Below are 11,843 nucleotides of genomic sequence, written 5' to 3' on the forward strand. Positions count from 1 at the left end.
TTGGTTCCTAAAAGTTGGCGGATAATACCTCAATCAGCATGTCTACAGTAAGAAGTATTTTACAGTGCCATCAGTGATGTAGTATTTACAGCATCATAAAATGGCTGTAAGAGAATCAGAATCAGATGAGTGTCCCCTGGAGTTAAGACAAGAATAGTTCTCCACAGTGGAGCCCTACATGAGATTCCATGTCCCTTCCAATTTTTCAACACTTTCTACTAAAGAAGAGACAAAGAGTATGTAATGGTCTGTGTTAGTTTACTGTCTTAGGAATTTTAATGATAGTATTCAACATTCAAGCAATATGTATTTCAATTTTTAGAATGTATACAGTTTGAGAACCATAAATTTTTATAGTATAAAGAGATCCATAATACACAGTGAATATCAGTGTGTGTGAATGTTTGTATGCTTCTAATTTATGCATTTCCATGAAATTCCACAATGGAGAATCAGCATTAATAGATAAATAGGTAATTAGCTAGACAGATATTTTCAAAGAGAGAAACTGATTATAAGAATACTTCCTTCAAATTTTGTTTTCCAGTGGGAACGGGTTTATTCTGCCTCATTGCACAAGCACACTGGAGAGAGTTTAGGTTTAAAACTAGGTCTAATTCTAGCTCACATACTTACTATAAATGTAAAGAACTAAAGAATTTAGCTGCCAGAGCCTGTATCTTTATGTAGAACAGATATAAAGAAACATGAATATTCCAAGCTATCTATGAGATAAAACGTAATGAAAATTTAGTGCGCGACTGGGTATAAATTATCATTGAAGTGTAGGTGTAAATTTTAGCATCTTCATCATCATTGTTGTCACTGTCATTTACATTCATCTCACTTGTCATTCACTATAATTGTATGATGATATAGTTTTCAAATCTTTTCTGTAGGCTACATTCATTCGATTCTCACAAAAACTCTGCAAGGTCGTGAATGCAAGTACTATTATTATTATTAGTTCACTGGAAATGTATTGATGTGTATAAGAAACAAAAAGTGAATAAACTTCATTGGTTAAAAGCATAAGACACTTCAATTTCACATAGTATATGTTTAAAAACAAAAAAAGAAAGAAACAAAAATGGGGACCTGTAACTGAACATGTGGTTACCTAGATTATTTCAAAACATTGTCCTTCAAATTATATATATATATATATATACAGACAGGTATTATTAACCATTCTTTCTCTTTAACCTTCACCATATGTTACATTTTATATTTTCATATAAAATCTAGACAAGTCATTTATAGGTTTTAGTTAAAAAGAGTGAATTTGTGTAGGGTTAAAAAAGGAAGTAGGAGGCAGCATTACAAGTATCATGGATGCCATGAAACCAGTATTCATTCACGGAAAAAAATAATAATAAAAAAGCAGAAACTAAGAAAGGCTGTCCTTTACAATCCTTATTGAGGATTTGGATCCTTAAATGTTAGGTTTATTCTTCAAGTATCACTTGAGCACATCCAAAGCAACTCCAATATGATTAGGCCCTATCTCTTCCAGTCACCCTCATCTTTCTTCCCATCCAGAGAGCACATTTATGAACCAGCTTCAGAGCTACTTTCTGTTGCCTATTTCATACTCTACAATTTCTTCTGAACAGTATTGAAAAAATGCAGCCACTCGCTCGACCTTAAACTCAATTTCAAATCTTTTATTTCTTAACTTAACCAACTTTTACATAGATTACATCACTCATTTCTTAAACTGATCACCTTAGTTCCTGCATGATTTCAGTCCCAACAGTAACCAACATTGCCGAAAGGGTTAACACAATGGAATGAACACCTCTGTGATCACATCATATGCTTGCATGAAAACACCTCTACTCCTGAATAACATAATTCACTCTACCTGTGCTGTTTGAAAGCATTCTCAACTTAGCTGCAATCTTCCCCATTTCCAGAGGATACAAAGCAATCTCTTTTCTTTAATGATTATTATTTGTCCTTCAACTTCCCTTTTTTCTATAAATATCTTGGTTCAATTATGACCAAATAAATTCTTCTTGCATTTGAAGTACCGTTTAAATTCATATAAACTTTTATCATATATTTTATCAGCAGGTCATAACCATATTCAATTATATTCCAGGATATGGTATAGTTGAGGTAGGCCCAGGAATTACTCGTCATAAATCCAGAACAGTTCATAGACAATATCAGCACTTGCCTTCATCAATTTTACTGTTTTATTATCATTTCAAATGATACTCACAATCATTTATAAATAGATGAATTCTCAGAATGGTATAATATCACATTTTAGGTTTAAAAAGAGCTTCGTGTCTTAAAAAATGTAAACAAGTGTTCAAGCAGCCCATTCATTTTCTATTTTTAAGGATATATATATTAATATAAATTATTTATATATCTTATTTAAACCTACTTTATTCAAATGAAATTTTCTTTTTGGAGTTCCCTAGTTAATAAGATGCCTGAATGTAGCCATAGTTTATTATAAGCAGAATCACTGAATTCTGAATAGAGTTCGCTTAAGCACTTGCTAAAAAGTTCTTCTTATGTGGTGAATAAAAATAAATATACAATTATGATTAGTACCTTTCATTATCTCCACACTTTCACAAACTTGCTGGCTTGGTTAGCTGACAGCGGTCCAACTTTCATCATATGAACAAAGTTACTTTATGTAAATTTCCTTGACTATTTTCCAAACAAATGTATGTATTAAATTTTAATCCCTAGGCTTGGCATTTTAGATACCTCCAATGAAACTCAGCAGCAACATTGACCCTACACATTCTTTACCTGGAGATTTAGTCAAAATTTTTTTTTTTTTTTTTGGTATTCCCTTGGGAATATTCCCTGAGCCTTGGGCAACGTAGATTAAGTCACTAATAGTCCAGGATGGCCATAAGCCAAGATTGGGGGAGTTCTGATAATTTCTTTAGATGTTTTCACAGGTGTGTTAAGGGTCAGTTCAGTGGAGAAAGAAACAAATATATTTATTCAGATTCTACTGGTTTTATCTCTCTTAAATTTTATGGATCATATATATTTATATATTGTTCAGCAAGTGCACAGTAATGGTGTATCTGCATAAATTAATTTATTTTCTGGTTTTGATTACATTGGCCTACAAATTTAATAAATTAAATAGGATGTAGTTAACTTAATAAAAGCATATAACAGAAATTCTTAAAATATCACACATAACGGGAGTTATCTTTAATTTATTTTAGTGATTATATATTTTCAAGTTGTTCCCATTCTGTTGGAAAAATCCATTAAACTGTAAAACAATTTTCGCTTATTAAACTAAATAATGAAAATAATGATGCCACTCACTTTGATTCAATTATACTTACCAAATATTTAACAATGCATTGTTATTGCAGATAATACCTTAATTGTTCTTATATTTCTCATGGTTTCCAGTAACTGAATTAATTACACCTTTTACTTTGGAAGCGGTTATATTAATTCATTTTAAATTTTTTAAAAAGATTTTTAGCATATTTGAATTTTTTATTATAATATGTCTCAGTGAAGACTTCTTTATATTCAATCTATTTTGCATTCTTTGGGCTTCATGGACCTGGATGTTCATTTCCTTCCCCAGATTTGGAAGATTTTCTGTCACGATTTCTTTATATAAGCTTTCAGCTCCTTTATTTTTCTGTCTTCCTTCTGGGATTCCCACAATTCCACTGGTTTGCTTATGGAATCCCGTGAGTCCTGTAGCCTTTTATTCACTCTTTTTCATTCTATTTTCTTTTTGTTCTTCTGACTGGGTAATTTCAAATTATCTGTCTTTGAGCTCACTGATTCTTTCATCTGCTTATTCAAGTCTACTGTTGAGACTCTGTAATGATGTTTTCACTTCAGTCGTTTTCTCCTTCAGTTCTAGAATTTCTGTTTGGTTTTCTTTCTTCTTTTTTTTTTTTAAGGTTTTCATCTCTTTGTTGAACATCTAATTTCATTTAAATATTGTTTTCCTGATTTTGTTTAGTTGTCTATATGTGTTCTCTTTTAGTTCACTAAACTATTTTAAAATAAATATTCTGAATTCTTTGTCAGGCAGTGTTTAGATCTCCATTTCTTTAGGGTCAGTTGTTTGTGCTTTATTTTGTTCCTTTGGTGGTGTTAGGTCTCTCTGAACCCTTGTGAACCTTGTAGTCTGGTTTTGGTGTTTGCATATTTGAAGTAATTCTTTCTTTATAGACTCGATTTGACAGGGAAAGACTTTCACCACTCAGCCCAGCCAGAGATTTTGGGCAGGCTAGCAGGCAAGCACCATGGGGGAGCTTACTTAGAGAGTTCGTGGGTGAGTGGGTTTGATGCCTGACTCCTCAGTGGTACTGGATGCTTACTTGACACTCTTTTCCCCATGGGAGAGCTCTAAAGCAGAGAAAATCTTTCTCTGCCCTGTGCCACACAGTATTGGGGAAGGGTGACTCAGGTAGGGTGAACTGTCCTTCCCACTCCCTTCAGTGCAGCTTCTTCCATTTCTGCTCTTCACCTGAGTTTTCTAATCTCTCCTCTGGAATCCAGAGCTCTCAGGAAGGTATGTTCATGCATGAAAGGTTATTTATATCTATGTTTCTGTGAAGGGATGCAGGCTAGAACCTCCAATTCCACCATCTTCCTGACACAATGAACAGGTGTGGGCAGGTCGAGATAGCTCTGCGTTCAGTCAGAGAATTACTGAGTGAATCTCTCACAGCCCTATCATGCCCTTGCGCATCCAGGAAATGAAGTGATACTGAAATATCTCTCTACTCCCCAAGAGTACACTGGAGGGAGCGGGGGATTGAGTGCTGCACACCTCCCCACGAGACACCACAAAACCAAGCATGGCATGGGGCCAGGGCATTTGGTTTATCCTAAGAGAAGAAAGAAGAGTATGAAATTTAAATAAAATCCTGAGTTATTTTTTAATGTCTCTGTTCAGTCCTGTTGAATTATTCATAAGGTCACAGAGCTCTTAACTGAATAATCACATTTACTTTTGAGAATAAGTCTAAAAAATGCAAGATTCAATTGATACACACTGTTATATATATTTTTTAAATATCCATGAAATCATAAAAGAAAAACATTTTAATGCTAATTTAATAGAATATGGATGTGTTCTAGCCTTTATAAATTGACATATATGTGGTGAGATATGTTTTGTTAATAAATATAGAGTCAACATGGAAAATATTTTCTCTCCCACAAATTATTATCCACATTCTATGCAATCACATTCAAAATCTCAAATTTTTGGTGGAAATTTCGCAAGCTAATTCTAACAATTATGCTAAGAATAACCAAGACATGCTTTGACGTACCATTATTTTGGAGATAGAACAAGTGCTTAATAATCAAGATCTGGGCATATCAAGAAGAAAAAAGTAAGTCACTCATGGTTAACAGTTAATAGTTCATACATATATCAAATCATCATGTTGTACATCTTAAAAATAACAATTTTTATTTGTAAATTATACTTCATTAAAGTTGAGCGAAAAAAGATAAACATAAATGTGTCCAATGACCCAGAACTTCCACTCCAAGGTCACTTCCAACAGAAATTCTTTCATATGTTCTCCAAAATACATGTACTAAAACATTAATAGCTGTAGCATTTGTGATAGTCAAACCCTATAATATTCACATATGCCTATTAACAAAAATGATTAAGTAAATTGAAGATAGTTACCAAATGGAGTATTCAGTAGCAATGCGAATTAATGATCCAAATGTACAAATAACTGGAGTGAATCTCACAGAGAATGTGCAGGAAAAGAAGTCAGAAACAAAAGGCACGTGATCTACAAATAAAACATGTAAACAACAAAATGAATCTATGCTATCGGTAGTTGTAAAAAGGGCCACTTTGGGGATGATAGATGATGACAGGGAGCACAGGGTTAGTTTGTGAGGCACTGTTCATGTCTACTACCCAATCAAGGTGCCAGTTGCAGTGGTTTCAATTTGTGAAAATCTATCAAATGTTTGTACATTTCAAGAGTGTTTTTTTAAAAGAGGAAAAATACAGTTAATGGTCCGTGAAATGATAAGAAAAAAGATGACTACAATACAGTGAGTATATGTTTCATTAGTAGGAATATTGGGATCTATGAGAGCAGAGAAGAAAGATATAGCTTCCAGAGGCATCATTCCAGAAAGTTTGAAAGATGTAGGCCCAAGAGAGTGATAGAATTTCCTGCATTGCTGCCACCATATTACATTGCATTCATTAATGAATTGTAGATATAGCCTTTCTACACAGTGCTGGGTCACATTAGATCACCAGGACCTAGAGCCACCAATGCTCGTAGACTAATTTCACAAACTTCATGATAGGCACTCTCGCTCTGCTTCCTTTTACTGTCTCCATCCAAATAGGGTCATAGGAAGTCTATGTGGGCTAATCATGAAATAGAGACCAAATAATTTCTATTTTTTCCATTTCTCATGTCTCTTTCTCTGGACATTGTACCTAAAACAAACTTCTCACATATTCCTATATCTCACTCATAATGGCTCATGTAAACAGATAAAGGAAAGAGTGGCATAATATCGGACTTTGCCTACTACTAAAACATTGGGGAGTACTCTTAAAGGGCCCACGCGCAAACTCACCCATTTCAGAAAGCAACATAAAATCACCGGAAAGAAAGGTGCACAGTGCTTTGGTGAAAAGAGACTCACCTAATAGGCCCTGAGTGCATCTCCGTGAAAGGTGAGACCTCTCCAGGGACTGGGACATTTGCGGCGGCAATTGTTGTGGCCTGGGGTGGGCGTGCTGACACAGACACCATTGGAGTTCTCCCTGAGGCCTGCTAGCCCAGGGTCTGCCCCAGCTGCTAGAGCACGGATTTAATCCAGCTCAGCTAGAGGAGGCAGCCCACTCTAGAGACTAGCTCCACCCAACAACAGGCCCTCAGGCAACTTGTGGGCCTGCATAGATTGGTGACTGGATTCTCTGCAGCCTGGCAACTGAGCTGACTTCAGTGGGGCAGGGCATGCACAAGGAGCGGGTGGAGAGTGTGGGGCAGTGGTGGAGTGTGTGGGGCTCCCGCTGTGGAGAGACTGGGTCTGCTTTGGGAGGTTGGGGCGCACACATGGGGCAGGACTGTGTTGACTGTGTGTGTGTGTGTACCTGTGGGTGGCAGGGCTTGTTGGCTGCAGAAGACGTGTGCTTCTCAAAGACCCACATAGGGACTGTGCCCCACCTTCCAAAGCCTGAAACAATTGGGTGCTCCCGTGCCTGAGGCCAGCCCCACCCAGCTGCAATCCTCAGAGAGCTGACAAGAGACCTAAAGGATGGAGGCTTATAGCAATTGTAAGTCCCTGAGCCTAACAACCTGCCGTGCTGGGGGACTACTCACTTAAAAGAAAGACTGCAACACAAATGTGGTATTAGAACTTGCATCCACCTATGCTGGGGCTCCCCACAACTGATAAAGAGACTGATGGGCCCACAAAAACTACAAGCAGATAGCATTACAGCAGCTGGCCAGGAGCATAACTCAGCCTCCCTGGGTACCTACAGGGAGGGCAAACAGGCCACAATAGAAGGACACACGTAGCCCACATAGGGGTCATCCCTGGAATATTAAGAACTGAGGGAAGCACACTGCAGGCCTCCTAAGCCATCACTTACAGAAGGTCAGCTATCCAAGAGCAGGAGACGTAGCTGACCTACCTTAATATGTAGACACAAGTACAGGGAAAGAGGCAAAATGAAGAGGCAAAGGAATACATTCCAAGTAAGGGAACAGGACAAAACCCCAGTAAAGGAACTAAGTGAAACAGAAATGAGCAACCTACCTGACAGAGAGTTCAAACAAAGAGTGTTAAGGATGCTCACTGATGTGGGGAGAAGAATAGATGAACTCAGTGAGAATGTCAACAAAGAAATGGAAGATATAAAAAAGAACCAATCAGAAATGAAGAATACAATACTGGAAATGAAAAATTCACTAGAGGGACTCAAAAGCAGAGTAGAGGATACAGAAGAACAGATCTGTGAGCTGGACAAAAGACTAAAAGAAATTACACAAGCTGAACAGGTAAAAGAGAAAAGAATTAAAAAGAGTGAGGACAGTCTAAGGGACCTCTGGGACAAGATCAAGCACACTAACATCCGTGTTATAGGTGTCCCGGAAGGAGAAGAGCAAAACAAAGGGGTAGAGAATCTATTTCAAGAAATAATAGATGAAAACTTCCCTAACCTAAGGAAGGAAGCAGACATCCAGGTACAGGAATCACAGAGAGCCCCAAACAAGATAAACCCAAAGAGGCCCACACCAAGACACATCATAATCAAAATGTCCAGAATTAAAGATAAAGAGAGAATCATAAAAGCTGCCAGAGAAAGACAAGTGACATACAAAGAAAACCCCATTAGGCTATCAGCTGACTTCCCAGCAGAAATCTTACAGGCTAGAAGAGAATGGCATGATATATTTAAAGTGCTAAAAGGAAAAAACTTACAGCCAAGAATACTCTAACCAGCAAGATTATCATTCAAAATGGAAGGAGAGATCATAAATTTCCCAGACAAGCAAAAATTAAAGGAGTTTGTCACCAAGAAAGCAGTGCTACAAGAAATGTTAAAGGGACTGATTTAAGGGGAAAAGAGAAGACCACAAATAGGAAAAATTATCTATTTCCATGATAAGAGGGTAATGGATACAAATACACAAAAAAGAGGTTAGATATGATAGCAAAAACATAAAAGGAGGGAGGAGGGGAGTTAAAGAGTAGAGCTTTCAAAGAGAGGTCAAACTAAAGAGACCATCAATTCTGTATAGAAGAAGAAAGGAACAGAGAAGGACTACTAAAACACTGAGAAGAAAAAAAGTTAAAAAATGACAGTAAGTACATACTTATCAATAGCTACTTTAATCGTCAATGGACTAAATGCCCCAATTAAAAGCCATAGGGTGGCTGATTGGATAAAAAAACAAGACCCATATATATGCTGCATACAAGAGACACACTTCAGACCTAAAGACACTCACAAACTGAAAATGAAGGGATGGAAAAGGATACTCCACGCAAAGGGCAATGAGAAGTACTCATATCAGAAAAAATAGACTTTAAAACAAAAACTGTAAAAAGAGACAAAGAAGGGCATTACATAATGATCAAGGGAACAATCCAACAAGAGGATATAACACTTGTAAATATCTATGCACCCAATGTAGGTGCACCAAAATATATAAAGCAATTATTAACAGATATAAAAAGAGAAATAGACAGTTACACAGTAATAGTAGGGGACTTTAACACTCCACTTACACCAACGGATAGATTATCCAAACAGAAGATCAATAAGGAAACATTGGCCTTAAGTGATACACTAGAACAGAAGGACCTAGTAGATATATACAGAGCATTCTATCAAAAAACCGAAGAATACATGTTCTTTTCAAATGCACGTGGAACATTCTCCAGGACTGATCACATATTAGGCTACAAAACAAGTCTCCATAAATTTAAGAAGATTGAAATAATACCAAGCATCTTTTCTGACCACAACGGTATGAAACTAGAAATCAACCATAGGAAGAAAATCAAAAAAGCCACAAATACGTGGAGATTAAGCAAAATGCTACTGAACAATGACTGGGTCAACGAAGAAATCAAAGAAGAAATCAAAAAATACCTAGAGACAAATGACAATGAAAATGAAAATACGACATGACAGAATTTATGGGATACAGCAAAAGCGGTTCTAAGAGGGAAGTTTATAGCAATACAAGCCTATCTCAACAAACAAGAAAAATCTCAAATAAACAATCTAACAATGCACCTAAAGGAACTGGAAAAAGAAGAACAAACAAAGCCCAAAATCAGTAGAAGAGGGGAAATAATAAAAATCAGAGCAGAAATAAACGAAATAGAGACTAAAAAAACGATAGAAAAAGTTAATAAAACCAAGAGCTGGTTCTCTGAAAAGATCAACAAAATTGACAAACCTTTAGCTAGACTCACCAAGAAATAAAGAGAGAAGGTACAAATAAGTAAAATCAGAAATGAAAGAGGAGGAATTACAACAGACACCTCAGAAATACAAAAGATTATAAGAGAATACTATGAAAAGCTATGCCAACCAATTCGACAATCTGGAAGAAATGGATAAATTCTTAGAATCATACACCCTTCCAAAACTGGATCAAGAAGAAGTAGAGAATTTGAATAGACCAATCACCAGTAAGGATATCTAAACTGTAGTCAAAAACCTCCCCAAAAATAAAAGTCCAGGACCAGACGGTTTCCCTGGTGAATTCTACCAAACATTCAAAGAAGACTTAATACCTATCCTTCTCAAACTCTTCCAAAAAATTGAGGAGTGGGGGAAGCTCCCTAACTCATTCTACGAAGCCGACATTACCCTGATACCAAAACCAGACAAGGACAACACAAAAAAAGAAAAGTACAGGCCAATATCACTGATGAACATCGATGCAAAAATCCTCAACAAAATACTAGCAAATCGCATACAACAATACCTTAAAAAGATTATACACCATGATCAAGTGGGGTTTATTCTAGGTATGCAGGGATAGTTTAACATTTGCAAATCAATCAACGTGATACACCACATTAATAAAATGAAGAATAAAAATCACATGATCATCTCAATAGATGCAGAGAAAGCATTTGACAAGATACAGCATCCATTTATGAAAAAATTCTGAATAAAATGGGTATAGAAGTAAAGTACCTCAACATAATAAAGACCATATATGAGAAACCCACAGCTAATATCATCCTCAATGGTGAAAAACTGAAAGCTATCCCTCTAAGAACAGGAACCAGACAAGGATGCCCACTGTCACCACTCCTATTTAACATAGTACTGGAAGTCCTAGCCAGAACAATCAGGCAAGAGAAAGAAATAAAAGGGATCCAAATTGGAAAGGAACAAATGAAACTGTCACTATTTGCAGATGACATGATTTTATATATAGAAAACCCAAAAGAATCCACCAGAAAACTTTTAGAAGTAATAAACGAATATGGTAAATTTGCAGGATACAAAATCAACGTACAAAAATCAGTTGCATTTCTTTACACTAACAACAAAGTACCAGAAAGAGAAATTAAGAATATCATTTCATTTACAATTGCAACAAAAAGAATAAAATACCTAGGAATAAACTGAACCAAAGAGGTGAAAGATCTTTACATGGAAAACTATAAAACATTGTTGAAAGAAATTGAAGAAGACACAAAGAAATGGAAAGATATCCGCGCTCTTGGATTGGAAGAATTAACATAGTTAAGATGTCCATACTTCCTAAAGCAATCTATAGATTCAATGCAATCCCTACCAAAGTTCCAACAACAGTTTTCACAGAAATACAACAAAGAATCCTAAAATTTATATGGAAAAACAAAAGACCCCGAATACCTGAAGGAATCCTGAGAAAAAAGAACAAAGCTGGAGGTATCACTCTCCCTGATTTCAAAATATACTACAAAGCTATAGTAACCAAAACAGCATGGTACTGGCACAAAAACAGACACACAGATCAATGGAATAGAATCGAAAGCCCAGAAATAAACCCACACATCTATGGACAGCTAATCTTTGACAAAGGAGCCAAGAACATACAATGGAGAAAAGAAATTCTCTTCAACAAATGGTGCTGGGAAAACTGGATAGCCACATGCAAAGAAAATGAAAGTAGACCCTTACCTTACACCATACACAAAAATGAAATCCAAATGGATTAAAGACTTGAATGTAAGACTTGAAACTATGAAACTTCTAGAAGAAAATATAGGCAGTACGCTCTTCGACATCGGTCTTAGCAACATATTTTCAAGCACCATGTCTGACCGGGCAAGAGAAACAATAG

The sequence above is a fragment of the Diceros bicornis genome, chromosome 37 (assembly GCF_020826845.1).
Source record: "Diceros bicornis minor isolate mBicDic1 chromosome 37, mDicBic1.mat.cur, whole genome shotgun sequence".
Lineage (NCBI taxonomy): Eukaryota > Metazoa > Chordata > Mammalia > Perissodactyla > Rhinocerotidae > Diceros > Diceros bicornis.